Source organism: Perognathus longimembris, chromosome 28 (genome assembly GCF_023159225.1).
Source record: "Perognathus longimembris pacificus isolate PPM17 chromosome 28, ASM2315922v1, whole genome shotgun sequence".
Lineage (NCBI taxonomy): Eukaryota > Metazoa > Chordata > Mammalia > Rodentia > Heteromyidae > Perognathus > Perognathus longimembris.
The window spans coordinates 3,431,257-3,457,923 of NC_063188.1; the positions used below are offsets into that span (position 1 = coordinate 3,431,257).

The 26,667-nt window shown below is 47.6% G+C and overlaps 1 protein-coding gene across 2 annotated transcripts in view; it reads right to left on the reverse strand.

Moving 5' to 3' along the window:
- The window catches only part of Mamld1 (mastermind like domain containing 1), a 109,855-nt gene extending 92,654 nt beyond the window's left edge, over positions 1 to 17,201 (reverse strand). For both annotated transcript variants that reach the window (XM_048335803.1, XM_048335800.1), the window contains exon 1: positions 16,967 to 17,201. The gene's annotated coding sequence lies outside the window, so the exon portion shown is untranslated. The remainder of the gene's footprint in view (positions 1 to 16,966) is intronic.
- Between the last annotated feature and the right edge of the window lie 9,466 nt (positions 17,202 to 26,667).

The window sequence follows — 26,667 nt, forward strand, 5'->3', positions numbered from 1 at the left end:
CCAAGTGGTAATAAATAAAATCCATTAACAGTCAGGGCTGGGAATGTAGCTTAGTGGTACAGTGCTTGCCTAGCACGCATGATGCCCTGGGTTCGATTCCTCAGCACCACATAAACAGAAAAAGCTGCAAGTGGCGCTATGGCTCAAGTGGTAGAGTGCTAGCCTTGAGCAAAAAGAAGCCAGGGACAACTGTGCTCAGGCCCTGAGTCCAAGCCCCAGGACTGGCATAAAAAAAAAGACTAATGCGCCATGATGCAATCAAATTTACCCCAGATTACAAGTGTGGTTCTTCATTTGGAAATTAATCGATGTTATATATATCAAGAATGAACTAAAAGAAAAATCATGGGATCACATTAATACAGAAAAAACAACAAATTCCATATCCATTAATTTTCATTACAAAAATTTGATGAATTAGAATAACTATAAATCCCTATAGCTAACACTACATTTAATAATGACAGACTATACAGCATTGTGAGTACAGTAAATAGTACTGCATTGTTTTCTGGAGGTTTGCTAAGAGAGACAATTTAAAATGTTTTCACCTCTCCACAAAGTGGGTGCTAATGCATGTGTTGGTTAATTTGGTTGTAGTAATCATGACACATATATACTTACACCAAATCGTCATATAATTTTGATTATGCACACTGTCAATTAAATGTCTTAAAACAAATGCTTCCGAACAGAAGTTAGATCTAAATGTCAGAATTAAAACTATCAAACTGTCACAATCAACACAGGAGTAAATCTTTGTGACCTAGATTAAGCAATGGTTTCTTATATGTGACACCTAAAGCACAGGTGATAAAATTAAATCAATTAGACATTACAAAAATTAAAAATTAAGGAAAAGTATTTATTATAAGGTTCTACAATGGATAATATAGACGAAACCCTTATAATCTGCAACAACAACAAAAAACCAAATAACTCAATTTAAAAGTGGGCATGACTCTAAATAAGCACTTCTCCAAAGAAGATATGCAAATGGTCAAAAGCCCAGTATCATTAGTCAACAAAGAAGTAAAAATCAAAACCACAGTAAAATACCACTTTATACTTATAACTGTGACTATAATGAAAAAGATAGAAATTACAACTGTTGACAAGGATATAGAAGAGTTGTAATCTTTACTTATCGTCTGCAAGCTTATAAAATGGTACAACTATTTTGGAACATAGCTTGGCAGTCCCTCAAAATGTTAAACTGTTACCAAATAATCTAGAAATTCCACTTCTAGGAATATATCCAGGAAAACAGAAAGCATATGTCCACATAAAACGTGTACATGTATTATTCATTGTAGCGTAAAAGTGATAACTCATATCTCTATCAGTTGAATGGAATGACAAAATGGAATATTATTTGACAGTAAAGAGGGAATGGAATACTGCACTGATACATACCACAAAATGGATGAAGCTTAAAACTACTATGCTATGGAAAAAAAAATCAGTCACAGAAGTCTACCTATTGTACAATTTTCTTTGTAGAAAATGTCGAGAAAAAGCAAATTCAGAGACAATGAAACGTGTTATCAATGGTTGCTAGAGAACTGGGGATAAGGAATGGAGAAAGGTTGCTAATAGGTCTGTGGTTTCTATTTGAGATAACTGAAATGTTCTGAAATTAAATGTTGATGATGGTGACAAAAGTCTGAATATGCTAAGAAACAACACTTTAAATTAGTAAATTTTGCCTGTGTATTCTATCAATAAATCTGTTTTACAAAACCAAATACCATTTAATTGCATAAAAATGACAGCCTATTATTAAATCTAAGAAAATGTATATATGATCTGTATTCAGCAAATTACAAAATGCTGGGCTGGGAATGTGGCTTAGTGGTAGAGTGCTTGCCTAGCATGCATGAAGCCCTGGGTTCGACTCCTCAACACCACACATATAGGAAAGGCCGGAAGTGGCACTGTGCCTCAAGAGGTAGAGTGCTAGCCTTGAGCAAAAAGGAAGCCGAAGCCAGGGACAGTGCTCAGGCCCTGAGTCCAAGCCACAGCACTGGCAACAACAACAACAACAACAACAACAAAGAAAATTACAAAATGCTTTAGAAAGAAATAAAATGTAAATAAGCGAAGAGACACATTGTGCTTATTGATTACAAGGATTAACGTGGTAAAGATGTCAATTTTCAAATTGACTTACAGTGTTAATGTAAATCCTACTAAAATTTCAGCAGGGTGTTGTAGATAGAGGCATGCTTATTTGAATATTTATATGGACAATCATAGAATTTGAGAAGGAAGAATACAATGAGAGTAATCCATCTACCTGATAACTAACATTATTATATTCATTGCTGTTATCCAATACTTTCAATATTGACAAAGAAATGGACCCATAGATCAATGAAGTTGAATAACGATTACAAAAATAGACTATATACATACTAATATGCTCCTCTAGTTTTTGAGAGTGAAGTAATTCATTTCAATGAATGATGTTAATCTTTTTCAACACTGAGAATCCACAGACAAAGTAAAAGGAACCTTAACATACATTTCTTACCTTACACAAAAAGTCATAAAGAGAATATACAGACGGCAAATGAGTTCCATAAAGGGTATTTAATATCATTAAGCCTTAGTTAAACATACGTTAAAATGGTGAGACAGCCCTACATAATTGTGGAATGCATCTCTTATATATTACATGGCATCTTTCTCACAATAAGGCCAAATGCAAAAGCCAGTCTGAACAGATCACATGCAATGCTTTATTTAAGTAGCATTATTGTAATGCATGATTATAGGAATAGTGGTTGCCATGAATTTGGGACTGATGTGAGAGGAAGTGGCTTTAGCTATAAAAGAGCAATATGGAGTAGAGAGATTGCTTGTGGTGATAGAATTGTTCTTTAATTTCACTATGGTCACATGAATTGATACATTTGATTAAGCTGCTTTGCATTTAATATTCATATATATGCACACAAATTAGTACAGAAAAAAATAGCACATAAAAATCTGATCAAGTGGATGAATTATTTCAATCCAATGTCAGAACCAGTACTCTGGTTCTGGTGTTTTTCCCTTGAAAAAAAAAGTTTTAAAAAATCATACTGTAGGGCTGGGAATATGGCCTAGTGGTAGAGTGCTTGTCTCCCATACATGAAGTCCTGGGTTCAATTCCTCAGCACCACATATATAGAAAAGGCCAGAAGTGCTGTAGCTCAAGTAGTAGAGTGCTAGCCTTGAGCAAAAAGAAGCCAGGGACAGTGCTCAGGCCCTGAGTTCAAACCCCAAGACTGGCGAAACAAAAAGAGAGAGAAAAAAATCATACTGTAAACTATACAATTAAAACTACTACTAAAGAAAGAATAGAAAAATCACTAGTAGAAAATGGACTGAGGTATATATGGAAATATGCAATCCTTCAAATCTCTAGCACAAAGATGGATATTTTTAAGTGAATTTGTGGTAACCAGGCAGTCATTTGAAACAAAAAGTTGCACATAGATTGGGAATTGAAATATACAACACAGGCCATTACATGCAGTAGAGAAAATTGGGTGGTGGTCTCTTTAAGCTGGGTCTGCTAAGAGCCTGTGACTCAATATCCAAATAGGATAAAAGACTGACATGTGACAATGTAAAAACAAAACACCATCCCAGACCAACAAAGTCAGAAAAATTACTTGCAACGTATATCATAGATAAAAGGCTAATATCCTTTTCACATAAAAAGTCTGAAAATTGAGAATGAAAACCAAAAACCCATTAGCAAAAGAGAAAAAAGACTTGAACAGATAATTTGCACACATACAAAATATCAAATAGGCTCTTAAGCATATGAAAAGATGTTCCAAGTCACTCATAATTAGAAAAATGCTAATTAAACTATACTGAGATACTGTTTCTCACCTATCAGATTTGCAAAAATTAAAAAGTATAGCAAACATTTAGTTGGTAAAGCTTTGGGAGAAAAGAAAGTCTCAGGCATTGCTGATGGGAATGCAAATTGGTATAAGCTTTCTGGAAGGGAATTAGGCAACACATAACAAAACCACATTTGGCTTTACTTTTGACACACCAATTACACTTACAAGAATCTACCCTGGAGAAACATTTCCAACAATATAGAAAATACATATGTACCAGGCTCTTCATTGTAGCATTATAATTGGAAAATATTGGAAACAAACTGAAATGCCTAGACCTAGGAGAATGGTGAAGTAATCCGTGGCACACCACCCCCTCCCCCCCAATACAGTACTGGGAAGCTGTTTGAAAGAATGAGGGAGATCCAGTATCTATGAAGGGATACACAGTGATTGCTAGGACATACTTTCAAATGCAAAAGCAAAGCACCAGAGCATGGCTATAGTATGCTACCCTGTATTTAAGAGAAAAAGAAGAATAGCAAAATACAGATACCTGTTTATGTGTGCACTTAAAAAAAGAGTAATGACATGCCACTTTTCTGCTGAACTGCTGCTATACTATTTTCACTTATGGAACTGAAGTCACATTCTTCTGTCCCAAATTGAAATAAACAAAGATGGGGCAAAATTAATTGGAATCTAATCAGAAACTAGTGCAATAAATCATATTCAAATGATCTCATTTGGGAATCAAGGTATGAAGAACTAGTTCAGGAAGCTTTTCAACAGTAGTAGACCAAATACACATGCACTAAAGACAAAAAGAATTCTAAAGAAATATTGTTCTGTGGTTCTTAAGCTTCTTCATAGTTGTGGATTAGCAATTACGTGAGTAAGTGCACTATAGTTAATAGATTTCTCATTGTCTGAGGGAATAATGAGTGTGGAAAGAGGAAAGGGACATTGAACTTTGGTGTTGGATTAGAATTTAGAGGAGGCATCTTAAAGTCATGCTTTACAGATGGGTAGGTGATAAAGAAATACGAAAGAAAAAGAGAAAAAGGAAAAGAAAAAAGAAAACGTGTCGTTATGAGTTAGTCCATGTAATCTCCTTTTGTGAACTAAAAGGATTTAACAGCAATGACTCCCGTAGACAGGATCATTCCTCTAACACCCACAGTGTGTTTGTCAATACCATGCTTCATTAAAGAAACTAAGCTTCTGTAGGGAAATGGTTGGTTTTTAGGACCAAGATGGGGGCAAATAGATTCAAGATAGGCCCAAAGCATGCTGTGCTAGAAACCAAGGCCATGCTCAGAGAATGATTATACAATAAGTCATAGGAGGCAATTTGAATGAGCTCCCTCTGACCAAAACTGGGATAATTTGAGTATCTAAGAGGCAAGAGGCAGAGTCCCTAGGCACATGGTAGCAGTTTGGAAATAGTAACTGCTATTTGGTTACAATTCAACCCCAAACTGTAGACTCTCTGTTGGATAAAGGAGCGGTTGCCGGTATTCCTCAAAGCTCTGATCATTCTCACAAATACCACCTGGTCCTCTGAATTCCTGACAGATCCACAGTCAGAGCCCAGCTCGTAAGGCAGAACACTTGAGAACCAGAGGACCCTTTCAGATAGGGCACTTAATTGAAGTGATAAAGTGCAAATCTGAGATTTCCCCAAAGATATGTCTGTTGTAGGAGTTGAGCAGCATGATGGGAGAAACCACAACACAGTACTCAACTCTGCATCCTGAACATCCCTGGTTTTTCCACAAATGTGGCATCTTTGAAATCAAATACCCTCACTTAACAAGTCTACTGTAATTTTCAGATGGGATACAATCTACCTATTCATGATTCCCAGATAGCTGGCATAATAGGCCTGCAAAGCCTTACCTAGTTTATCTGTTAAGTCTTGTAAACCTTTTTGCCCAGGATTGGCTTCCAACTTCCAGCCTCCTGATTTCGATGAGCCAAGTAGGTGTGATTATAGGCATGTACCACCATACCTTTTACGTTTTGACTGTCCTGAATCTTCCTGTTCTTCTATGAATTCTGCCATTTATCCTTCCATCTATGCCATCTTAATAAATATCAGTGATTTGGCCTATAGGTCTACCTACCTCTTTCAGAAACATCAATAGTCTCTAGAAAGGAGTGAAAGGTCAGAATACTGGTCAAGTCAAGTCCAAATCGAATGATCCCACATAATAAGAGGAAATTCCTAAGAGCCTCTTTGGGTCAGTTCCCTCACTGTAGCGATAAGAAGGGCGAGGCCCAGAGAGGGAGGGACATGCAGGTGACCCAGTGAAGAACAGCTGAGCATGGCCTACAGGCCATCATCTTCCCCTCCCTCCACCTAAAGCAAGGTCTCCCTGACTCTTTCCTCTCTGCAGTTCAGGGTAGGGGGTAACTGGGCACTGTGAGTGCAAATTATTCAGAAACTTCATTTGGTTAAGACAAAATGTTACTTATTATGAAAATAAAGGTGGAGCTGGCTGTTGGTTTATACCTACCTGCAATCCTAGCTATTTAGAAGGCTGAAATCTAAGGATGGAGGTTTGAAAGCACCCTGGCCATGAAAATCTGTGAAATTCTCCATATAACCACCAAAAAGTTGCAAGTAGAGCTGTAGCTCAGGTGGTAGAGCACCCAGGCTCTGAGTTCAAGCCCAGGACTAACACACACACACACACACACACACACACACACACACACACACACACACACGCACAATAAGGATAGAGTGTCTGGTATTTTTTTTCTTTCTCTAATGAAAATTAGAAAATATAAAGTCAAACCAAAAACAGCCCATCTGTTTAAAAGAAAATAATTTCAAATAACAAGCCCCTAAGGACCAACTCCCATTATTCAAAAAATCTGTTTTATTTTAAATTGAACATTGGTACAAGACCAACAATATTAAATATTTGCTAATAGTTGAGAACTCACGGATGTAGGGGAACGGGTGAGAGGAGCAAAATCTCATTTTTGGTAAACTACGATTTGGTAGCTAGAAATCCAAATGCCTCAGCCCTGTCTCCCTCTGATGCTGGGGGTGATGGGAATCTGCTTTGTTCTCCTAACTCCATGTTGCTCCCCTCTCAGCACTTTTTTTTTTTTTTGCCAGTCCTGGGGCTTGGACTCAGGGCCTGAGCACTGTCCCTGGCTTCTTTTTGCTCAAGGCTAGCACTCTGCCACTTGAGCCACAGCGCCCCCTCTGGCCATTTTCTGTTTATGTGGTGCTGGGGAATCGAACCCAGGGCTTCATGTATAGGAGGCAAGCACTCTTGCCACTAGGCCATATCCCCAGCCCTCCTCTCAGCACTTTTATGTATCCAAAGATCCTATAGGAAGGACTTGCCTCTCACCTCTAGGCCCCTTCTTTTTATGTATCCAAAGATGGAATAGGAAGGATTGACCGCCACACCCAGTTTTCCCAGATGCACACAGACACCAGGCAAAGCCTCAGTTATGTGCGAACCTGCTTTGATGTGCAGGCAGGGCAATTCACCTAGGCCCAGCTGTAAACAACCCTTCTGGGCCCAAGGAAAAGCCACCAACTTCCTAGACCTAGTGGCGCTTTCAATAACCTGTCTCCTTGCTTGTTCAGGGCCCTTGTAAGCCTGGTCACAAATTCACCCTCTGCGCAACCTCTGATTCCCCTCCCTGCTCCTCAATAAACAGTCCTCGCCTGTTGATGATCATCTGGCCTATTCCTTTCCCATTCGCCTCCATTTTCCTAACAGGACTGAGTGTTTCTTCTCTCTGGGTCTAAATACCATAAGGACTGCAAAAAGAGAGGAGGTGAGCAAGAACCTGCACTAGTTCAGCTCCTAGTATGTTTCTGGATTTGGTAGGTGTGGAGTTTTCTCCCGCTCCAGTATCCTCACATGTAAAACCAGGAGGAATTGACAATTGTCCTATTCTTTTTTTTTTTTGGCCAGTCCTGGGCCTTGGACTCAGGGCCTGAGCACTGTCCCTGGCTTCTTTTTGCTCAAGGCTAGCACTCTGCCACTTGAGCCACAGCGCCACTTCTGGCCGTTTTCTGTATATGTGGTGCTGGGGAATCGAACCCAGGGCCTCATGTATACGAGGCAAGCTCTCTCGCCACTAGGCCATATCCCCAGCCCCGACAATTGTCCTATTCTTTGATTGATCATACATAAATAAGCATAATTTCTTTGTCTTTAGCCAAAACTTCTAGAACTGCTACTGCGTATGTAAGTTTTAGGCTTCATTTGCCTGAACAAAACTAAAACTCCTGTGCATCCAAATTATCATGTATCCTTTCCAAATAGTTTAAATGGCTTCTAGTTTAATTTGCTATTCAGAAAATCATGGAATTGAAGGGTTGGAGGAGTTCTTTGAATGGTCTGAATCCATTCCTTCATTGTACAGATGGGGAAACTGAGGGTCACAAAGGGAAGCAACTTGCCCAAAGTGCCATAGCTAACTGGTATCAGAGCTGGGCCCAGAATCCAAGTGAAGGTTTTGTCAATCCAAGCTCCCCCCCCCCCCCGCCTCCTGACTCAGGAAACAATCCCAATCTGTGCATATTCTAAAAGCCAAACGCCACAATTCATAATCCATAGTTGTTTTGTTTGGTTATGATGGTGCCTAACATGGCTTGGTGGTTGGTGGATCTGCTTTCCAGTGAGTTGCATATTCCTCCTCCCAGCGAACAAGGAAATGAAGACTGACCCACTGGGGCAAAGGATGGGAATTGAGCAATTGCATCAAACACTCATTTTGAACATGATCAAATGTGGCTGGTTTAACAGAACATAGAATGGGCAGGGTGATATTCAAGGTGACCAGAAGGAGGAGCCAGGAGGAAAGCGAAAATTGGCTTGGAGATTCCCAATAGCTTAATCTTGTGATACCATGGAATGGGTTGGAGGGGGGGGGGGCAGGCTCTGGGGAGGCTCCAATTTGATAATGGCTTCAATTTGCATGGTGGCAGGAAACTTGCCACCTGCCCTATCAGCTGATAAGAAAGGACCCCCAGGCTGCCCCATTTCCTAGGGCATCAATCCTACTTACTTACAAACTAACACCTTAGCAATGTATAGGCAGCCCCGGCCCCGTGGGGCTGCTGGCTCCCACATGGGATTAGTATGAGGACACTATTGTTATTTGCAGGGCTCATTTTAAGGACTGTGGCTGCGTCTAATGCAATCCGAGCTCTTGACTCCATTGCTGAGTGATCGCTAGAAAGAACCAGATTGTTCATTTTAATCTCAATGTCACCACAATTATTTTAACACCAAGTATGTCAGATTTGACTCTGTATCCCGGAAATTAATTTTAGAGTGGTAGTGAGCTTTGGTACAACATGTTCGTGCAACAAACAATGAAGAAAATGGAGTAATTAGAGGTTAAATTAATCCTTGACAGACATGCAGCTTAAAACACTGTGCCCTCCTCCCCAAGCCCAGCATAATGCATGCCAGTCTTTCAGAATTAGACACACAGAGCATGTGACGCTGGCAACTGCACCAAAAGTACTGTCCCACTTCAAATTCCAAGGTTGGCACTGGAGCTTCCAGAAGCAGATATTAACACTGAGATCTCATTAAGAAGAAAACCCAAACAACCTCCTGCAAGTGCCAACAGAGCCTCCCCTCCCCCCCCCCCCAGCGAAGCCCTGAGAGACTGGCTGTCCAAATTGCAAGCAAAAACAGATACAATCCTCTTGGAGATCCTACTGCCTGGGTCCCAGACAGATCTTTAACTCACAGCCTCCATGCTCCAGCTTGGTCTGACCTTGGGATTGTCATTCTAACATGCCCTTCTCCTGTCCTGACAATGCTGAGCGCAGCACACATCCATATGGGACAGATGATGCTATACTACAATAAGGGACATTCTTCTTCACACGACTTTTGTTTTGTCTTGAACAAACACCTGATCAACCACATGGGCATAAATGAATATTCTAGACTCAACGGAGAGTTAGAGAGTAGGCTTGTGCCGTCCCCTTTTGAGGTGCCTTTGCTTTCTCCTCAGGAAAGCTGGGCAGCTTGCAAAACTTCAGTCTCCTCTTATATAAAACCATGAGGTTTCATCTTTCAGCTCTCAACCCCATTATTCAGCACCCACAGCTGGACATAATGGTCATACACATGATCCCATCAAGTAGACAGGGGCTCAGGTGTGTACATGAAGTGAGACACTATCTCAAAAACCATCAGCAAGATGTAGGACTCGAGGCATGGCTCCAGTGGTACAGGGACAACCTAGCAAGTGCGGCCCTGAGTTCAAACTCCAGTAAAAGAGAAAACACAGAGAAAAAGAGAGGAGGGAGGCTAGGAATGTGACTTAGCAGTAGAGTGCTTGCCTAGCATGCAGGAAGCCCTGGGTTTGATTCCCCAGCACCACATATATAGAAAATGGCCAGAAGGGGCGCTGTGGCTCAGGTGGTAGAGTGCTAGCCTTGAGCGGGAAGAAGCCAGGGACAGTGCTCAGGCCCTGAGTCCAAGGCCCAGGACTGGCCAAAAAAAAATTTTTTTTTAAAGAGAGGAGAGGAAAGGGAGGGGAGAGAGGGGAGGGGAGTTTCAGAGACAAATTCTAGGCAAAATATGAATGCACTGCCATGGAGTAGGAGTTAGGAAAGGGCATTTGGGATCGTCCAAAATACTCAAGACCACTGGACTTTGCTGCTGTCCTGCCTTTAGTTCTAAATGTCCATCCATCCCCCTGGTGATAGAAAACAAGCCAGGGTCATCAGACCCTTCTCTTCTGACCTACGTGCTAGTTACTAAGTCAAGCCCTGCAGCCTCCAATAACTTCTTGTAGAATTCACAGAATGTGTCCCTGTGGCCTAGTGTCCAGTAGTGAAAGAGAGGGAAGAACACAACAGCTGCCTGACCAGATCCCTTTCCAACAAAATGGAGTCCTATGGTCTGCCAGATCCTTCCTTCTCTCCACCCTAGGGGACAGTTCTCAGCCTTAAGAAAACAGTACACGCAGCTATAATCCTAGCTACTTGGAAAGTGGAGGCAGGAAGACTGACAGTTCAAGGCCATTCTGTGAAAAGGTAGACATGAGAGGTCCTTCTAAAAAGCAAAATAAAGATGTGGTAAACGTGCTTGCCTCTCATGAAGAAGGCATTGGCTTCAAAGCTGAGTCCTGGGAAAGGAAAGAACAAGAAAGAAAAAAAAAAAGGAGAGTATTTGCCAAACCCCACTGAATGGTTATTTGTTGGTAGAGCAAGTGTTAAGGTACACTGGGAAAATACACTGGCTGCCCACTTACCCCCAAGGAAATATGAGGAATAAATAAGACTGGGCAGTACAGAAAGGGTCATTGGCTGCCCTGGGGTCAGAGGGCAGGACACGGTGATCTCCAGGGCCAGGCCGAGTCTCACCTAGACAGCCCATGTGGACAAGAAAAGTTCTCACCATCTTCACAAAGAACTCTTTCTTTTTTTCACCCCAAGCCTCCTTAACTCCTGTCTCTTGGAAGCCTTTACTCTGGGGAGCTCAATGCCTTAAGCCAGCCAGCAAGGCCCCTCACGGGTCCTCCTCCCACCCCTCCCCCACCCTCTCACCCCTGGGATCATTTTGGATTGTGACACATCCAATTGCTTTGGAAACTAGGAAGAGGTCAGATTTGAGGAGGAAACCTGGAGCTCCAAGGGGACAGAAAGGAAAGCAACTGCAAGGGGGAGGGGAGGCAAACAGGGGCCTCTTTTGCTCCACTAGCAAGCCTTATATAACTGCTGCAGGGCTAGTAATTTGGGAGCCGGACCCCACAGGATGTGTGTGAATATTCTATAACACAGGCTCTTTCTCACCTCCATGGGGAAGCCCCTGACTAACTGCCCCTGGCTCCGGAGGCCTTTTCTTCTTCCTTTGCTGCATTGACAGACTTAACAACAATGCCATCACAGAAATAGTGAGAATAAAGTGCTAGAACATCCTTTCCCAGTCATTCTGATTTGTGAGTCCTAAAGATGTTTAAAGACTTAATGTCTAAAAAAAACCCCACCAAAAACAACCTATGGGTTCCAAAACTAAGCTAAGCTTCGCAATGTGTCTTTCCTTCCATACAGTTGAGTGCTGCTGCCTAGGTTACCCCTTGATGGTGTTGGTGTTGTGAGAGGTGTATGATGGGAATTGGTTTATTGTGCTGATCCATAGTAACTGGCTCCTGTTCCTCCATCATTTATCTCACCTCCCTAGTGACATCTGGGTTGGTCTATTCACACTCTCAGCATTCTATCTGCTCCAACAAACACTCAGCCTTTTCTGCTTGGATAAGGAGATTTTTTAGTTACATCCATTATATGTGTATCAACATTTATGGCAGCAAGATAATTGCCAAAGAGCTCAGAGGATAAAAGGTCCTTCTTTATAATGTCCACCGTACCCGTTTAAAAAAATCAATATTAGCATCAAATAGGATAGTGGTAGATTCTTGCCTGGCTGCTGCATCCTCAAAGCTAGAAATGTGATTTTCAGACTAGCTGGACTAGAAGAGTAAGAAAAGGTCCAACACTGAGTTCTAAACCCACACCAGGTGTGGGTATGGCTAGAAGCCTTTTTTCTTTTTTTTGTCCTTGTAACCCTTGCTGAATCTCTCTTAAGATAGCAAATCTGACCTCTATTTGACAACTTCGCTGAAATAACCCAGCATAATTTAGAGTTTGTTACCTGTAAACCAGGTGGTCTTGCAAGTCTGTCTGTGGATCTGTGTTAGAAGTTCACACTTGCAAATACACAATAAGAGGGAACTCTTCCCACTTATTATTGCTTTGGTTGGCCTTCTGCCAGCTTTTCCTCTGCCCTCTTCTCCCTGACCCTCATAATCTCAGCAACATTTCTTTACCTATGTGACTGTTTTTCCTGGTGATAAGATACAACTCTTGTTTCACTTTTCCAAAGAAGGACTATTTCTTTTACAAGTCATAGTGCTATAGAACTGGAAGGGAATCAGACTCATAGATTACAGGGCAAGGACATGGAGTGAAGATGGACTTGCCCAAGATCACTGTGTTGATTTTGGCGGGGGGGGGGGGAGACTTTTCTAGAATACATGTTTCCCAGCTGCAGGTCAAATGATCTCTGTGATGCATTGTTGTAGAGGGAAAGAATCAAAATCCTTGGAGAGGAAAAAATAAATTAAACAAGTCCAGTCCATATGCAAAGTCACTTGAAGAAGAGAAGTCCAAATGCTATTAGAAGAACCTTGGTTTAGGATCAGTTGTTATCTATTTCATAACTCCAAATAGTAATGAGTTTGTGGCCATAATCTAACTCAAAAGGGAGAAAAGCCATTCAAGATGAGCACACTTTAAAAGTCCTTGCCCTTAGTTAATAGAATGGACAGGAGTACATCTTTCCTACCTTAGCATGTGTGGATGTGTAGGCCCCACCTCCACTCTAGCAACAGGCTATTTCCTGGTTGAGTTTAAAAATTCAATGACGTTCCTGTTTCAACCCACACATCTGTGTCATTGTCAGCGTCAGTGGCAGGAAAACAGACGAAGTCACCCTTTGCTAATGATTTCCTAACATGGAATTTCCTTGTATCTCCCAAAGCCTTTCTTCTTCCAACGCCAGACTGCCTCCCCCCCCCCCACCTTCCTCCTAAACACATTGTACTGACTGAAAACTGAAAATGGTCACAGCCAGGAGAGAATGGTTTGTAAGGAAATCTTGTAAGGAAGAGCGTTTAGCTCTTGAGATATTTTTACAGAGGGAAGTCGGAAAGGACTACTAGTGTTTCTAACACCAGTATAAATCAAACAGATTTCCAGGCATCTGAAAAGCTTTCAGCTCCATCTTTTTCTTTTCCCCGTTTCTTGCCTCCTTCCCAAGTTCCACTTGGAGGAACATTTCCACAGTGGTATTGGAGGAAATGCATTCATGCAGGCTGGAGACAGGCTCTGCTAGAGGGCAAGGCAGCCCCAGAGAAGGGGAACCAATGAAAACATCAAACCACAAAGCCTTATAGAGTCCCTCACTTCCCCCACCCAGTATTCTATTTAATATGCAAACTGATCATCTAGGAAAAAAGGGGGCTGTTACTTTAAAGGGAAAAAGCTGATTAGCTGCTCTGGCTAGCAGTAAACAGCTGGTCTGTCCGGCAGGTTCAAGGCCATTTCAGTTTCTCTCTTATGGAGGGACCATATGTTCCATCTCGCACATCAGCAGCTTTATTTTCCAATGATCTGGCTCCAGAAGAGAAGCACAAGGGGGAGGAGAAGGTAGAACTCATAGTTTACCCTTTGATTACTTCCTTGCAGTTTTAAATGGGTAGGGGTGTAGGGGTGTGGGAGGGAGTTAACGCTTCACTGTCTACTCCTAAGACTAGAATACGATCAAGCACCACTTACTGATAACTTCCACAGGTGGGAGTAAGGAGCAGGAGAAGGATAGGCAGGCGAACCATGAGACTGAATGGAATGAGTGGAGGTGGAGGTAGCTAGAGAGAGAGAGAGGAGAGAGAGAGAGAGAGAGAGAGAGAGAGAGAGAGAGAGAGAGAGAGAGAGAGAGAGAGAGGAATTTGTGTTTGTTCTGGTGACCCACCAGCCTGAGTTGGGGCCCCGCCCACTTCTCCTTATTTGTCACTTTTCTTTTTGTCAGTATTCTGGAAGAACAAACTTGTGCAAGGAAGGAAGTGGACCACTTTGGGCGACTGGGAGGAAGGAGCAGGCTGACTGGATGGCAAATGCTGACTTCTAAGATCATGTTAGACATTCTTCAGTAACAGTTTCAAGATCGGCCAAGTTGGGAGGGGAGGGGGCAGGTGTAAGGGACCGAGGTGCACTGGATGCTCCAGGCAAGTGAAACTCGTAAGTGCATGTGTCTTGGACATTTGCGGGCGGCAGTGACAGCAGGAGTCGAGCTGCTCAAGAGGAGCCTTCTGGTCCTGTGGGTTGACCCAGGCAGCACCAACCCTAGAGGTGTTGGCTCCTGCTCCTACTCCTTTCAAGTCCCTAAACAAAAGGCACCCACAGAGAATTTCAGCCCCTCCAAGTGGTGGTGGGGAGGGGGGGGGGTGGGCTGCAGCTGGAGGACGTAGGAAGGAGTGCGTGGAAGCTAGATTGGGGTGGTTAAAGGCCCGCAGTCTGGGCTCCAGCCTCAGCCCCTGTGGGCCCGACAGTCTTGCCGAAAGCAACGCGCCTCGTCGCAAAGTGAAACCGAGGGAAGGGCGCCCCCTACGCCCGGGCCCCGGGAGCGCAGCGGCCGCCAGCAATTGCCCACCAGCCTCGGTGTTCGCTTCCTTTGGGCCCAGCTCTCGGCCGCTGGCGGGGCAGCCTGCAGGGCGGTCTGGGCCGCGGGGATTTGGGCTGTGCTTGGCAGGATAGGAGCGCCATGGGTGCCAGGGAGCCGAGCTGCCCGCGCCTTGCCGAGTTCCTGCAGAGGGTCCTGGATCCGCACATCCTCCTCCCCCATCGCCTCCATTTGCCCTCGGGTCCCCCAGAGGCTCGAAGCCACTTGGAGGCAGCCGCCCCCGCCCCCTGCCTCTGAGTCCCTTTCCCCTTCCCTCTCTCCAGCCTCCTGGGAAACAAAGGGGCTTTTTATAAAGCGGATTGTTGGCGGCGGCGGCGGTGGCGGGGGTGGGAGGGAGGGGGGAATCTATAAAGACAAGAAGAGGTGGGAGGGAGGGAAGGAAAGAAGCTCAGCGGCCTCCAGGGGCCCCCAAGCTGCGGAGAAGCCCCAGCGGGTGCCCTATGGACCCCGCCCGGCCAGTGGGCACCCGGGCCGTCACCAGAGCCTGCCAAGAACTGGGCCAGGCGGCTGCGATGCTGCCTAGCCAGTCACCCCAGGCGGGCCACACGATTCTTGGGGCACAGGCCGCGGCCGGTGGGGGCGGTGTCATTCCCTCAGGGGTCGGTACCCCGGAGACCCAGGCCTTCTCTCGAATTAACTCTTTCGAAATTGTTGGGGCTCCCAGACACTTTGCTTCGTTGCGGCAGCGCGATCGCCTCGACTACCCGAGTAGACAATGTCCCCAAACCGGCCTTGATCGGCTCTCACAGAAAAGCACGGGGTCCCGCGTGGGGGAAGACACCCGAGGGGCTGCTAGACAACCACAGGCCATCGGAGAGCGGGGAGTCCCCTTTGCCCGTGCTCCCCAGCCACTCGAGGCTCCCGCCCGCGCGTACACACCCCCATTCGGGGTACTCGGCGCAACCGGACCCAGCTGGAGATACCCAGTGGGGTGTGAATCCCCCCGGATCCAGGCAGCTCCATTTGCCCCGGTTCCGACGGCTGCAGGGCCGAGTTTGCTAGCGAGGTAATGCTCTTCGTGTGTGCTCAGTCCCCATTGAATGGGGGATCGGGGGGCGGCCGCAGCGCCCGCTTTCCAGGAGGCTTCGGACACCGCGTTGCACGCAGCCCGCCCCAGCCAACTGGCCGGGCAAAGTCGTTTGGCGGCGCTCCGGGGGGCTTCCCGTCCGCCCTCCCCCGGCGCCTGGCGCGGGTGCCCGGGAGCCCGGAGCGCCGAGTGGGGCTCAGGGGCTGTGGGAACGCGGGCTGGGAGACGGCGAGCGGCTGCTTGGAGCCGCCAGCTCCGCTCCGAGGAGTTGGGCAGCGCGGGGCAGCGGCGCCCAGCGCTCCCTCCACACCCGGGCTCCGCGGCCGCGATTGCGGGGGGGGGGGGGTCTGCGCCCCGTGCCCACTGCTGAGCTCGCCCCGCTGGGGCACCGGGATGAGGCGGCCAGCGTCGCGGCTGGCACCTGGATGCGGAGCGGCCCGGAGTGGGGGGGGGGATCGGGACAGAGTGGGAGCGTCCGGGGAGCCCCGCGCGATCGGGGAGCCCGCACAGCGTGCGCCCTTCACCTTCCTCCCCCGGTGTGCAGCGCCTGCTTCCCGACGCTGGGGGGGGGGGGGCGCCCGGCACGGGCAGAGGCCGCGCGCCCCACGCCCGGCGAGCTGCGCTCAGCCGGCTTAGGCCAGTGGGCGAGGGGGGCTGAGCGATCGCTAGCACCAGGTGGGCTGTGTGCTCTGAGCAAACTTTGGGGTCCCCCAGCTCGCAGCAGCCCGAGGCCCCGCAACCTCCGCGATGGACACCACAAGCGAGGGCCACAAGTGCACCCCGGAGCCCCCCCCCTCCCCCGGAGCCCTTGGACCTCCGTCGCCCGCCCTTCCCCTTACCGTGTCGCCGAGCTCCAGCGGCGGCCAGGGCAGTGCCCAAGCGGCGGACGGCCGCCGGCGCGGGCAGCCGAGCCCCGGGCGCCCGCCGAGTGGCCTAGCTGGATGGCCGATCCCCCCTGGCTAGCGGCCGGTGCCCCCGCGCCCGCCCGCCGCCCGCCGGCCGCCTCAGCTCGCGGCCAAGTTCATGCTGGCGGCGCTGCAGTGGCGGCCTCAATCTGCTCGCTCCATTCCCACCGCCCGGCTCCGCGCCGCGCGCCCGGAAGGTGGAGTTTCGGGGGTTTAAGTTACTGATAGGCATTTCTCACTGCTGTGTCACTCGGGGAGGAGGAGACACGCACGCCGCACACTCACACACCCTTACACTCACGGCGACCAGCCGCTTCGGCCTTAAAGGAGAAGCTGCGCTGCCCTGGCCGCGACCCCCGCCGGCCTGGACCTGCCCGAGCCTGGCTTTCCGGGCTGGGAAGGGGCCCCGCACCGCCGACGAGCGGGGGGCGCTCCCGGGGTCTCTGGACACTTTTAAAGGTGCAAGAGCAGCACACGGGCTTCATGGTGGCCACCTCCTTCCGCCACTGAACTCGAGGCAGGACAGCTAGGACGAAGCGGGGGGGGGGGGGAAGGGGCGCGGGGGGTCTCACCTGGGCGGCTGCTCAGTCCGCGTGGCCTGGGCCCTGGGCGGCAGGTGGATGAGCCGAGCCCGCGCGCTGATGGGGAGAGGCAACAGCTAGGTTAGCAAGCACCCCGGGTGGAGGAGAACTGAGCCCATTCGAGCGAGGGGCACAAGGCCCCGGGTGCAGTGGCCCCGTGTGACCAGGGCCACCTAGTGTGTACGGCGGACACAGAGTGGGGGAGCCTCCACCCACCCGCGACGGGGCGGACGATCGCTCCCGACGGCCAGCAGATCATGACAGAGAAGCCAAGACAGGCACTGCCGGAGGGAAAGAAGAAGACACGCAGAGCTGGAGAGGAGGAGGGCGGGGGGCGGGGGGGGGGGGGAGCCGTGCCTGCATCAAGCTCTCACCTGCAGTGGGGGGCTGCTGGCGGCGGGGTGTGTAACAGGGCTCACGACCCACGCGTCGGCTGGGGAGCCAGCTCGCACCGCGACGGATGGCCAGGCAAAGCCACTTGCACGAACAGCAGGGGACCTGGCCTCGCAACTGGTGGCTGGCGAACTATATCACGCCCCCCCCCCCAGCCTAGCGTCCGGCCCCCCACTTCCACACCCCCTCCTCCGGATCTTGGCACACTGTCGGGGGTGCCTGCCGCTACGCGCCCACCAGGGTCCCTTCCCTGCTGGTTCAGGAGAAGCAAATGCTCCGCGGAGCTGGACTCCCCCCCTCCGGAGTGTTATCTCTGGGCCGACACCGGCGGCTTTACAGGACCCTGCACACTGCCTGCCCGGCCAGCACGCCCCGTTCACCCCGAGTGTGGGATTCGAGGCTGGCGACTTCCCTTCCCTTCCTTCCCGGCTCCCGGCCCAGGTGCGTTTACTAACCTGGACGTGTCCGGCGGCCGCGAGCGCTGGGGCTGAGCACCGCGGCGGAGAGCACGGAGTCTCCTCCGCAGCTACTCCGCCAGCAGCAGCGCTCGGCTCCAGCAGGTATCTTACACTAGCAACCCGATGCTTCGCGGAGCCTCGGGCCGTAAGGGGGTGGGACAGGCGCTCCCTCGGCCCCTCCTCCCTCCACGCCCACACCCCAGGAACTCGACGAGGACTGATGCAGACTCCCCTGCAAAATCCAAGTGAAACCCCTTGGTGGGCTACTTAAGCACAGCAGGGCGCACATACTAAAGTGTAAGACTCAGTTCCCTAGTGCCAGAATCTCCTGTGGGCCTAACCTTTGTAGACCCCGTGCCAGACACGACTGAATGCAGCTCAGCCAGGCCTTCGGAAAGACATCAGTTTGTTTGCTTTGGGACTGGGGTAGGTAGGACAGGGTATTGCTCTCAGGTGAGTGAACTGACCTAGTCCAGTTCACAACAGCACCCACTATTCAATTTACCCAAGTCCAGCTCCTAGAGTTTCCCTTTACTCTCCAGTCTCTCAAGTAATTCTATGGCTTTAAAATTCAATTTCAGCTAGTGCTGCTACATCACACCTGTAATCCTAGTGACTCATGAAGGTGGTTGGGACCTGAAAATCATGGTTCAAAGCCGGACGAAACAGGAAAGTCCCAGCAGCTCTTATCTACAACTGACCACCACCATTAACAAGCCAGAAGTGGAGCTATGACAGAAGTGGTAGAACACTAGCCTTGAGCACAAAAGCTCAGGGACAGTGTCCAGGCCCTGAGTTCAAGACTCAGTACCAACACACACACACACACACACACACACACACACACACACACACAGAGAGAGAGAGAGAGAGAGAGAGAGAGATTGAGAGAGAGACAGACAGGCAGAGACAGAGGGAGAGGGAGAGGGAGAGGGAGAGAGAGAGAAAAAGGGAGACAGAGAGAGAGAGCGAGAGAGAGCAAGAGAGAGAGAGAGAGAGAGAGAGAGAGAGAGAGAGAGCAATTGCAGCCTTCTTTTCACGGGACCATCATCAGCATTTCCTGAGTTACTCCAGTAAGCTGCCTAGCATGTAAACCTTCTTCCTTCTTTCTCTCTACACCTCCATTTTCCCACCACATTGCAAGAAAAACCAAAGTACTTCTGTACTCCTCAGTCCCCTCATGACATGTGTCTGAGCCTCCTCCACTACCCTGATACCATCATTCCTCTCGTACAGTTCATTCTGTTCACTCGGCTCCAGCCATGCGGGCCTTCTGACCCCTCTTCAATATGCTTGGTATGGACCTCACCTTAGGGCCTTTGCTGTCCCCTTAGGCTGAAATTCACTTCCCTCAGACATCTCTGAGCCAGCTCCCTCATTTCCTTTAGTTTTGACACAAATGTCACCTGGCCCCCAGTGTAACTTTCAAAGCCCCACACCCATCGCTGGCACTTCCTCTCCCTTTCCCTGCTTTGTTTTCTCTCCAGCACTCCCCAGCAGCTGGCCTCTATAGGTTTCATCCCTAGAGAGAGGTCAGCCCCCCCCCCCCCCCCGTCTGATTTGCACTGCTGCATTCTTACTAGTAGCAGAGGCCAGCATGCACTGACTGATCAACAAAGGTTGGAAGACTCTGTTTCCCTGACGCTTTCCCTGGGAAAGGGGCCCATAGCGGTCATCAAGTTTCAAGGAGGTATGTGACCTAAACAAAGGTTAAGAAAGACACAGCTTAGGCACAAAGCTTACTTTTGGAATCACAGGTTCCTTCTTCTAGAGTACCACAAGTTGTCTGGAGAAATGGCATAGTAGGCAAGAATGAGAGATTGGATGAGGCTTTCTCTTCACTGAGTAGCTTGGCTAAGATAGCCAGTGCCCTTCTCACCCAAAATGCATAACTGAGTTTTGAGCCAACAGTACATTTTCCTCCATTTCCCTAGACCTTGCCTGTGCTTGGCCCAAGTGAATCCAAGCACCAAAATCTACATCAGGAAGTGGGAGACTCAGAGTTAAAGACAAAGATCTACTGGCACACAGCTCAAAAATGACAAGGCACTATGCAACTGGACCTCAAAGTTGACAGCACTTTTAATTGCGATGTTGATTCTTAGTGTGTACAGTCCTGGCTAGGGGTCCAGGCAATGGACAAAATCTCATAGGGCCTCAAGCATCTTGCTGTCTTTTTTTCAGGGGAACCTTCAGGACCTGCTGACCAATAGCTGCTGAGTACAGGATGAAGCTAGCTCCTGGGACACTGGGGTACCCTGCTAAGGCATTTATGGCCCCTATGTTTGGTCTAATCCAAAGCGGGAGCTCAGTGGATTTGAAAACAATCACCAGTTCCCTGTCATTGAATCATATTCCTGTGAATCTATGCCACATTTTCCCAAGTGCACATGACAGATGCTGAGGGCTTAACTGGGCAGCTTCTGGAACTCTTGTATACTCTGCATAGGTGGAAGCCTATGGAGAGGTCACATGCTAACTGAAAATAAGAAAAGTTACCCAATTCCTCTGTTGATCAGTACTCCTTCGCACCCAAGTCTCCTGTGCTTCCCTACTGCTGAGGACACTAAATCACATCTGCATGACATCTTGAGTCTCACATGTCTCACTGTAAAATGGAGTCATGTGAGGAACCCCCTTTTTCAAGTGTAGTGAAGGTTTTGGTTCTCCCATGCATAGGGCCACTCTGGACAGGATATTATATATTATGTACTATGTATTATATATTACCTGATACCCCTACCACCACCAATGCAGCAGGCAGGTGTGGAATCTTTCAAGATGTAGTGAACTCAGGTGAAAACCTCAGACCTTGTGTGGAGGTCCCCAAACCTTGTGACTCTGCGCAACTCTGTAACTGCCTGAGATGTCAGACAAAGGTGAGTGTGTGCTAGACCAGGAGCCAGCCTCGGGCTCTGTGGAGGACACACGTAGACACGTTGTCTACGGGGCACAGGACAGCCAGAAGGAAATAACTTGAATTCTCTCTCTCTCTCTTTGGTTGGATTCTTAAATAATTTTCATTTCTGGAGAGATGTTGTTGGTAGAAAGTATTTCTAAAAAGTACAATGGAAAAGGATGGGGAATTGTTAAAAATATTGATTTTCATTTCCTGGCAAATTTTCAGATTTAAAAAATAGAAACCTGTAAGGCAAAGAGTCCTCATTAGTGGGTGAAGAGTTCACTAAGGAGTTGCACAATAAGGTTTGCATCCATTTCACCATGAGAGCAGAGCACTGTGGCTAAGAGTCAATGTTCTTCTCCACAGACTCTGTCACTCCCCGGCAGGCAGCTCCCACACTCATAGGTAGAACCATCAAAGCAGAGATAGGATGGGAAATGGCCTTTCCAACAGACATGGATAAACAATTTAGGAAATTAACATAAATCCAGATGGTTGGCAGCTTTCCTCATGCACCATACATAAGATGGAAAGATATTGTCCAAGCACTTATATAGACAAAAGTATGCAGATGGCTTGCTAATTATTGCTTTTCATGCAGTGACATTTTTCCTAATGGCACAGGCACCACTCAGGCCCACATGGGAAGGGCTCTATCCTCTGCTCTAGGACCCTTCAGACCATTTACGATTCTGTGATAAATAAAAAAAAAAGAAACAAAACAACAGAACTGTGTCTCGTGGCTGTCCTGGCAACCAGCTCAGCTGCTGCTGCTGCGCCATCTTCCAAGCGTACACAAGGTTAATCTGACCTCACATCAGGAGACTGGCTGGCCACCACGGGACTAGTGCGATGGGCAGGAGGTCTCGAGAAAATCCACACAGTGCATAGGAGATGATCTGGGTTTGCAAAACACCACCATATAAACCAAAGAAAGCAGCCAAAGCTTGAAGCAGGGCATGTTGACTGTATGTCAAGCCCAATGCCTCACATTTGTAAGCTCACATTTCTAAGTTCAAAGTCTCCAGCAACAAACTTCAGAGCTGAGCACATTGAAGCTCAGAGAGGTTAAGCAATTCTTCTGAGATCACATAGTTAGTTACCATGGAATCCTTGAAACATCCAAACATCGTAGCCAGTCTGGACCTAAGCAGCCTCCATACCATTCCATTAGCACAAAGTTCACCAGGGAGGAGGGAAGTAGCATGCACTTCATACTTCTGGCTCCGTGGCTGCTGCTTCATGGGCTGGCTGGCTTGGGTCAGTTTGTGTGAAAGGATTGTCATAGTTTCAGAAATGTCCCCAGCCTGCTGAGGACACATTGGTAGCCAGAGACTGGCCATGCTGTGAGTAGTTACAGTACAGAAATGGGCACATGCTACAAATTAGGGAAGGGTGTTAAACCTTTACCTGCATAATATTGTAGTCAGATGCTGGAGCCAGACCTCCTGGCTCAGTCTGGGTCCCCTGGCTTACTTGGTGGCCTGGATGCCTTTGCTAGTTTATAAAATGGAAAAAACAATAGTACCCTCACCATATCACATTGTTGCAAGCATTAAATATGACAATCTATGTCAATGACCCAGGATATTATAATCATACTCCACATTAGTGAGGTTTGGGTCAATATTTCAATGGAGGACTGCGTGTACATGGTGTCCCTATAAGATGATAATGGAATTGAAAGATTATCTACTGACATCACGGCCTCTCTCATATTGTAGCACACTGTAGCCATCATATATTTGTGGCCATGCTGGTATAAACACATCTACCATACTGCCACCCATATAGAAGTACAACTTGGACAATGACATACCTCAGAAAATGCTTGAATGTAATAACACATGGCTATTACTGGGCTATGCTTTATCAAACCCTCTACTGTTATTGTAGAGTGTCTTCCTACCAAGAAAAACAAATGTTTGCTGTAAAAAAAATCTGTCATATTATACAACCTCACACATTTCATGTTTACCCTATCTGTGCATTACACTCTTTTCTCTTAGGCTTCGTTTAACTTTGGGTTGTTTTTGTGATCATGACCCTCAGAACTAGAGCTATACTATATATGTGCCACACAGCCTAGGTGTATAGGAGACTATCCCAAGTAGGTTTGTGCAAGTATAATTTGTGTCATTTGCACAATGACAAAATTGCCTCATCAAGTGGTACATGACTCTATAAGTGATCAGTTTGTGCTAGTTGTTGTGTACACTTTCACTTAGAGCACAGCAACAATGTTCTATTTCCACTCTTGTAGCCTCCAGTGCGCCCTTCTCATACCCTCTGGGGTAACTTTCTAGAATACAAATCTTCACCTCTTTAATATAGATCCATGATTCCTTATTGCTCTCAGGGATAAAGTACGTGGCTTATCTCAGGCAGGAGGTCTGAGAAGGAAGTGGTGCGTTAATCCCTTGTAAGAATTGAAAGGGAGAGTCCGGTCTGGGCCTCTCTCCCTGGCTTCTAGATGGCCATCCTCTCCCTAGGTCTCTTTACAATATGTTCCCTCAATACACACCAGTGTGTTAGCATTCTTCCTTTTTATAAAGACACTGGTCATATTGGAGTAGAGGACTACCCTATTCTAGTAAGACCTCATATTAACTAATTATGTGTGCAATGAATTTATATCCAAATAAGGTCACCTTCTGAGCTCCTGGGGAGGGGAAGTGGGGTTCAACAAATAATGAAGGGACACAATTCAGTTCAGAGTAATCTACCTGCAGATCCCCCAAATCCATGTCATTCTAACAGTCAAGATCTATCAGACACATCCAGTCTACTTCAACATCCTGTAAACCTGTAACCCATTCTGGCACCAACTCTTAATTTAAAATCTTGTTCAAGTGTCACTTAAATTGAATGTGACTGAGGTTTGCGGGGGGGGGGGGGGGGGGTGGGGGGTGTCCTCAAATTGGCCTCCATCTGTGAGACAACATTCCTCTTCCAAAAGGGGGAAGAGTCATGGCTACTGTGAACATTGAAAACCTAGCAGGACAAATCCCACTGGACTTGAAGATAACCTCTTCGGCTCAATGCTTTCTCCTTAGCCTCCATAAAGACAATCCATGTGGTGGACACAGCAAGGCACACATTGTTCTGTAGCACACTGTTCTTTCACACATCCATGCTGTGCACATGTTGTTCCCTGCAGGCAGCAAGGGGCCTTCCTTTCCCACATCATTTGGGGCACCCTGCAGACATTGAGACTCAGCCAAAGCCCTAGCATCCCATCAAACAGGCCTTGCTTACCTCCACTTCCTAGCCCTACGGATGCAAAGCTCTTAAGACACTGTGCTGTCTCTACTGTAGCCTTTGTTGTCCTGCTTGGACCTGTTGATCCACCTTCCTTACTACTGAAACTCAGGCACCAGCATCATGGCTGGCCCACACAGTATTGGGCACAGGGCAGTGCACAGGTACAGTGCAGCATTTCCTGAAGACCTACTGTGCATGCAGCATTGCATTTGGATTCCCCACTCTTGTGGAACAGGAGAAGAACAAACTATGTCACTCACTACACACAATGTACGATGAGTACCTGAGATGTTACAAACTCTTCTCTTGGTCTCTCTGGCTCTGTGCAGAGCAACATAGCCAGCCCTAGGGAGCTTGGTTTGATCGTTTTGAACCCAGGCTTTGATAGTTCGCTTACCTTTCCTGTGCTTCTGTGTCCTTGCATATAACTTGGGGTTAATGGTACCTACCTCACAGAGTTGTTGGGGAGATTCAGGGAGTGAATATCTTCCCAGTGGCAGCAATCATTCACATATAGTGAGGGCCTAACTTAGGATCCAAGCACCTGCTGCAAAATCAGCTTGTGTGACTTCGGAAGGGACTGAGCAAACTAAGTCCTAAGGTCCCTCAGGGTTCATGTGGGACACTCCTGTTGTGTACATGGAATGACTTCAACGTGCCAACAAGGCATGTGTGGAAATACAAATAAACATGTGCACATGGGGAGGGAGCAGCTACGAAACTAGCTGGTGATGCCCGGTGCGTGGTGGTGGCAGCCCCATGCTATGGTAAGATCTCCGTCCTGACTCCATTCTGCAAGTGGCTCACTGCAGGACCCGAGACAACTCTTTTCCCTTTCTACCACTGAGTTTTCCCTCTAGGAGACTTTCATTTTCCAGGGAAGTACTCCTCCCCTCCCCCAACCTACCCTGGGTCCAAGGGCCCAGGCCTGTATGGCAGGCAATCACCAGTTGCTTTGGAACTGTGGCTGTGTCTCCTCTACTGTGGCTCTTAACTGCCACCCAGGATGGCTGCCAGGCAGGGAAACCCTGCTGCCTTGAAGTCTGAGCATAAATGTCACTTGGTACAATTTCAATACTCTTCCTTGTGAGTTGAGACGCCTGTCTTCCTGGCCCTTTCTCCTGAGTCAAAATCTACGAGGCCAGCAGCTGCCTGGCTTCTCATATGTACTCACTGTGGGCACCTGATCATTCACTTGGTGCCTCAGGACCCAGGATACACAGTGGCTTGTGTGTCCCTGCTATGTTACTAGCAGCATTTCCAAGGTTGCACTATATGGGGAATTACGGTACTGGACAGTTGCCAGGAGGAAGAGAGTGTGAGCTTTACCGGGGACTGAAATGTCCCTGTGGTTCACAGAAAGGAGATTCAGAGAAGCAGGTAAAATCCCAGCCTTTGGCAGCAGCCAAATTTCCATCTCAGTGCTGCATGCCTGAAACCTGATGCCGGGGGCTGCAGCACGCAGGCTGGTGTCATGTTGCACTGGCAAAACAAACCATTTTAGTAATCAAATTCCCTGCACCCAGTGGGTGGTAGATGCCTGCTTGACTTGCGGGGGGGGGGGGGGGGGGGGCGGCGTAACGCTTGGTTTTAAAGCTGCTGAGATCCAAATCACCTAAGGTGCCACTCTGACCCTGGCAGTAGGCAGCTGGAAGTTTCCCACAGGTAGCCATGAAGATCTCCGCTGTCCTGCCCCTGTCTCTGTATTCCTGAGCCACAGAAGCCCATTTCAGTGCCTTGTCCTGTCAGTGAAGCCACAGCCACACACTGGCTCCTTGTTCCTGAAGAGCAAGCGTTGCAGCATGCCATCTAACAGGCACCACCCTTCCATGCGACCCCGTGGGCTCAGAAAGGCCATGAGAACCAGAGCAGAAGCCTCAAGCAGCTGTGGCCAGGAGGAGCCATGTTTCTCTGAAGCAGGGTAAACAGCAAGCAGAACATTTCCTACCCTAATGGAAGCTAGAACTAGCTGTCCCCTGCCAAACTCCATGCCAACTCCACTTGTACTCCGCTCAGGGCTGGTTTCTGCTAATGAAA